Genomic DNA, 6,517 nt, shown 5'->3' with positions numbered 1-6,517 from the left:
TGTTAAAAAAGATTTGGAAATCATAAAACGCTGCTTGTACTTATTGCCCTATAACTTACAAAAAACAGCAAAAAAACATAAAAACATTGGGTATCTCTAAACTCAGGACAAGTAGTAGAATCTATTTAGCTAGTTTTTTTACTTGCTTTTTTAGGTGAGTAAAAGATTTTTCAAATAAAAGTCATAAAATGTGTTTTTTTTTCAATTTTTCACCATGTTTTTTTTATTTTTTTTATAGTAAATAAGATGATACGATCAAAATAATGGTATCTGAAGAAAGCCCATCTTGTCCTGAAAAAAACAATATATAACTTATGTGGGTTCACTAAATGGGTGAGGAGAAAATTACAGCTGAACACAAGCACCACAAAAGTGTCAAAACAGCTGCGGTCCCACAGGGTACAAAACGAAAAATGAGCCTGGTCCTTAAGGGGTTAATGAACTGCCACGTTTCTGATTTCTAATGAAAAAAGACTTAATTATCCCCCCTATTAATTCACACGAGTGGTTTATCCCGAATGAATTCTCCCGCTACATCCTCATTTTTTTTTTTTTTAGGATAGATCTTTTTAAAATTTCATTAGATTTAGTATTATTATTATTTTGTACAAAAAGTAAAACCAAAATCTTTTTTTATTTTTTTTATCATTTTTATAAATCTCCTCTTTTCATTGCATTCACTTTTTAGAATTGTTTCTGGGTTGTGTTTTTCTCTAAACTTATTTTTAAGTTTTTCTAGAGTCTGTCATTTAAAAATCCTCTTCTTTTTCCACAATTTCTTTATTCTCATTGTTTATCGCCAGCGCGGTGTACTCGATAAAGCCGTCGGCGGCAGTGGGTTTGGGGAAGTTCTTTGAATGAATCTGATAATAAATAATGTTTAATAAATAAATTAAGGTCCAAAAAATATCTATGTTGTCTTCTTGTTGGACGTAAATTCCAAATTAAATTAATTTACGTTAATATATGTAACAAATTCACTTAAATTGCTCCCCACGCGCTGAGGATATCGTCGATGTACCTTTTCCGGAGCACCAGTTTTGGATTAAAGGGGTTGTTATTCCAGACATGGCGGAACCACAGGATTGTAAGAAAAAAATCTCCCTCAAACCAAAAATAAAACACGTCTTTAAAAGCTTTCTGTTCTTTTGTGAAAGGCTACTTGAAGAAAGGGGTTAAACCCGTTCCATTTTTTTTGGCACTTTTACCGTCAGTGGGTTTAACCAGGTTTCCCCTTTTCCATGTTTGATGAACCAACACGAATTTTACAAAGTGGCCTTTTACTTGTAACCATAGAAACACGCAAAGAATGAGGGTGAGTGCTGGTACGGTAAAAAAAAAATACATAAAAAACTTGGGTTTTTTTGCAATTTTCTCATACAATTTTTTTTTTATGTTTTAGAGGCCACATCCACCCCTTACATAGCACCCTATACCCTATACTTAAGGGGTTTGGGGGGTTATCATTTTTACATGTAACACCGGTATTAGTCAGGGGTGACATTAGGTGGGGAGAGACAGGTTTTTATTTATTTATTTTAAAATGTAAATGCACATTTTTTTGATTCTTAAAAACAATTACAGGGAAAATATTTGAAGACTTCCCTATTAACAAGCCAGGCTGATGCCGGACGCAGCTACACCCCTGCGCTCCCAGTCATCTTAAGCAAATAATGATGTCACTGAATGGCTAATTATGTCACTGAATGGCTAATGATGTCACTGAATGGATAATGATGGCATGTTCACAGGACACTACATAAGATATTTCACTAAACCATCACAGGTAGCGTGGCCGAGCGGTCTAAGGCGCTGGATTAAGGCTCCAGTCTCTTCGGAGGCGTGGGTTCGAATCCCACCGCTGCCAGATCTTTTTTTTTTAAGTGTAAGGAAGTTTTACTTTTCTGAGAGGGTGGTAGATAAGTGGAACAGTCTCCCAGTAGATGTGGTAGAGGTTAATTCAGCGGGGGGAATTTAAACATTGGCATATGGCTCCTGAATCTACGAAAAGATGAAGGACTGATTAGGAGTCGGGACAAACGGGCAGATTAGACGGTGGAATGGTTCTTATCTCACGTCTAATTCTATGTAACTCCTTTTGCATATGGCATGATGCACAAACAGCTGTGTATTGTGGGGGCAAATTTCAGCCCCACCCCCAGGGGGAGTATGAGATGCCTCGGCACTTACTCTGCCGCTGGGTGGCCTGAGCCTTTGGCCGGTTTCCGTTATGCATGGCCCGCACGTCCTTTGTCTTTTCCGTTTGTAATGAGAAGACTGAAGTTATGACGGGTTCTCCTGCGGACAAAAAGCTGGTTATGGGTGGAGGGTACCGGGTCTCGAGTAGCCATTCCACGTGTAATCGGCAGCATGGCCACCATTATAGCAAAAGGAATGAGCCGGCCGACTGCTACCAGCTACCGGCGGCTTCAGCGATACAGCAGCGTGATACAGCGGTGTGATACTGCAACACGATACAGCGACACGATACAGCGGTGCGATACTGCGACACGATACAGCGGTGCGATACTGCGACACGATACAGCGACACGATACAGCGGTGTGATACTGCAACACGATACAGCGACACGATACAGCGGTGCGATACTGCGACACGATACAGCGACACGATACAGCGGTGCGATACTGCGACACGATACAGCGACACGATACAGCGACACGATACAGCGACACGATACTGCGACACGATACTGCGACACGATACAGTGGTGCGATACTGCGACACGATACAGCGGTGTGATACTGCGAGACGATACAGCGACACGATACAGCGGTGCGATACAGCGACACGATACAGCGACACGATACAGCGGTGCGATACAGCGACACGATACAGCGGTGCAAATACTGCGGTGCGATACGATACAGCGACACGATACAGCGGTGCAAATACAGCGACACGATACAGCGACACGATACAGCGGTGCGATACAGCGACACGATACAGCGGTGCGATACGATACAGCGACACGATACAGCGGTGCGATACAGCGACACGATACAGCGGTGCGATACTGCAACACGATACAGTGGTGCTATACTGCGACACGATACAGCGGTGCGATACAGCGACACGATACAGCGGTGTGATACTGCGACACGATACAGCGACACGATACAGCGGTGCGATACTGCGACACGATACAGCGGCGTGATACTGCGACACGATACAGCGACACGATACAGCGGCACGATACAGCGGTGTGATACTGCGACACGATACAGCGGTGCGATACTGCGACACGATACAGCGACACGATACAGCGGCACGATACAGCGACACGATACAGCGGCACGATACAGCGGCGCGATACAGCGGTGTGATACTGCGACACGATACAGCGACACGATACTGCGACACGATACAGCGACACGATACAGCGGTGCGATACAGCGGTGTGATACTGCGACACGATACAGCGACACGATACAGCGGTGCGATACTGCAACACGATACAGCGGCACGATACAGCGACACGATACAGCAACACGCGTTTCCAGCCACTCATCATCAGGGCACAGAAAAAATGGTGATATCATGGATCAGCATCCAGTTAATATTCATTAAGGAGGGCGAAAGAATATTTGGCCAGTGTGACGGAATCCCCGATATTTAATGCCGCAGACAGGCGTTTTAGATGGTATTTGCTGGGCATGCGCTGAAGTCTTGCTTTGTGTACTAATCCATCATTATTATTCCAGCAGCAACCCGGGAATCTGAATTTTTATGCCTTTTATGCTTTTCAGGTTGCGCGCTCCTCTATTTTTGTATATTTTATGCATTTAGGTATTAGAAGACTGTGTTATTGTAATTATGGGACTACGTATAATGCGTAACGACCCCGTTCCAGGCTACGCTTTTGCTTTAGAGCCAAGTGAAATGTATCATTCATGCGCCTGCGACCCGCGTGCGAAGCAGATCGTGCCCCTTAATCTGCGGTAGAGCTTCCGGCTGGACTTTGGCCGCACAGAGTTCTCATATCTGCCATTACTGACGCTCGTTCCCAGTCCTATGAAAGGACTGTCCCTCTTATCTTCATTGCCCTTGTGTGGTTTCGGGGCGTCTCGTCGTTCCTGTATTGACACCGCCGATCCCGGACTTGGCTAGTCGGGATCGAAATGTACGTCGGCTTACGTTGCCGCGGCCTGACAGCATGCGCTGTTAATACAGGAGTTATGCGTCATGCTGACGGGCCGAATGATTTAGGACGCAGGACGAGGGTCACTCACCAGGCCTGTGGCAGGAGCTGCTTTCAGAGACTTCACTCAATGGCAGCCTCTCTTCCCGCTTTATCCTCAGCAAGATGTCGGGGCTGCCTGCTGAAAGACATAAGAGCGCCTGGTTTAATGCATCGAGCTACTGACCAGCGGCCATGAACAAGCCCTGCGTGCGAAGGTCTATGCCCTTTGTCCTTGTGTTTCGTGGCAGACCTACGTTTGCAGTCAGTAGGGGAGCCTGTGCTGTACTCCATTTATAAACACGGTACAGTCGCTGGAATCTAAATCTAGGGATATTTTGGGAGGGCTCTGATCTCTAAGTTCTGCAGCAGTGAGGGTAACTTAGCCATCAGACGTTAGCTGGGTGTCTGAAGCCACGGCTCCCACGCTACACAGACTGCATGTAATATGTCACGTTTTCTGACAGTAGGGATCTTTAGTCCATGATGTCCGGTCCAAGCGCTGATCGCGGCTCACCGGCGGGTGCTGTCGCTCGGCTTCCTCTCCTTCTGCACGCGTTTTCTTCGGAGCCTGGCTCTTGCTTTACGTTGACGAGACGGTCTGGATCCACAGCGGGACCGGCTGCAGTGAACGGGACAGAACACAACGTTACTCTTCAACCCATGTGACTGAAGATAAACATGTGGTGGATGAGGCGCGATCAGGAATCAGACGCTCCGGGGAAGACACCTCTCCGATTAACCATGGCTTCCAGCTGCCGTGTTCCGTATCGCTGCAATGTATGCTTCACCTGATCTAGAACACTGAGTGGAATGCATCCTCCTGGCCTCACCTGCCCCTCGATACACCTTAACTCTCCCTCGATACACCTTAACTCTCCCTCGATACACCTTAACTCTCCCTCAATACACCTTAACTCTCCCTCGATACACCTTAACTCTCCCTCGATACACCTTAACTCTCCCTCGATACACCTTAACTCTCCCTCGATACACCTTAACTCTCCCTTGCATGCCCATTCTGTCGATAGCGGCTTGATTTCCAGAAACACATTCCTACTGATTGTGTGACTGGGCCCTAAACTAAAACTAAAACAGCAGAATAAAAATATACATTTATTACATACAGCGTATAAAGAAAGAGCCCAATGCTGCTTCCAGAAATGCCAAGGTAAGCAAAATTGTTTGCCCGTTCCTTCATTTTGTATTCCTTTCATTTTAACAGAAACGAAAAAGAAAAGTCTGAATTTTCTTTTGAAATTCGTTGTTTTATCCTCAATCTTTAGTTACCGTTTCCGAGAACCCCTTCCATGCCTCCACTTCTCTGTCTGCATTCTTCTCTCCTCTTCAGGTTACTGAAGCCGCGCAGCCGCAGGGACAGCCGCTCCCCCCATTCCTCTTATGTGATTGAAGGAATGGAGGGGGGGGTGTTCTTGCGGGGTGTGCGGAGGGAGAAGAGTTACATACACGCCGAGTCCCATGATATATACCTGAGCCCGTTATAGGACTGTCCGAATCACAAATGCTTGCGCAGACATCCTTCACCTCGTTAATCCTGAGCAGGACGTCCGGGTTCAGGATCTCAAAACCTGGAGGAGACAAAAGCGAGATACGGCCAACATTCCTTTTATCGGCTCCCAAATATTCCATTTTTATTCACTTAATTAGAATTTAAAGCTGGAGAGGCCGCGGGTTTCACTTACCGGAGCTCGGAGAGTTTGCCGTAACTGCAGTAAGAAGCCTATTTAATCATCGTGCCGAGAAACTACCTCTATGTGACTTATACTTTATCACAGGGGTGTTGGCCGCTATTGCCGGCAGACACGGCTTCCTAACTCAATGGCATCAACAAAACTCTACGGAGGACTCCCGCTGTGCTGCGGATTTGGGTCGCGGTTAAACAGAAATTTGCTAAGCGTTTAATTAAAAGACGGGCCGAATGGTGAGGCGAAGTATATGAGATGCCGAGTCTGACGACAATTTTCTTCTTAAATATATAAATAGCTGCAAAACGGGTCAAAATGTTCCGAAAATGAGAAGAAAAAAATAAACGAGAGCCAGCGTTGAGTCCGAGGATCTCATCACCATGAAGGTAATTGAGGGTTAGACAGAGTCACATGGGTTATGGGCACCTTTCTTACCTTTCCCCAATACTTTATAAGGGTTATGCTACGGAACGCGCCTTACCCATGGTCAGGAGAGCCGCGTGGATCTCGCGCATGACGTTCTCGTACATCTCCTTCTGCCAGTCCTCCAGCAAACCCCATTCTTCTGCCGAGAAGCAGGCGGCCACGTCGTGGAATGCCACCGACACCTAA

At 46.0% G+C, this 6,517-nt stretch overlaps 1 non-coding gene across 1 annotated transcript; it reads left to right on the top strand.

Annotated features, from left to right (window-relative positions):
* Window positions 1–1,785: 1,785 nt before the first annotated feature.
* On the top strand, window positions 1,786–1,867 carry TRNAL-AAG (transfer RNA leucine (anticodon AAG)). The gene has a single exon. It is a non-coding gene; the product is annotated as a tRNA-Leu (tRNA).
* Window positions 1,868–6,517: the final 4,650 nt, after the last annotated feature.

This window comes from Sceloporus occidentalis, unplaced genomic scaffold, assembly GCF_023333645.1.
Source record: "Sceloporus occidentalis isolate IW3139 unplaced genomic scaffold, rSceOcc1.0.p SCAF_111, whole genome shotgun sequence".
NCBI classification, from domain to species: domain Eukaryota; kingdom Metazoa; phylum Chordata; class Lepidosauria; order Squamata; family Phrynosomatidae; genus Sceloporus; species Sceloporus occidentalis.
Note: the sequence above shows the minus strand (reverse complement) of the source record. Positions and strands in the feature narration are given on the sequence as shown.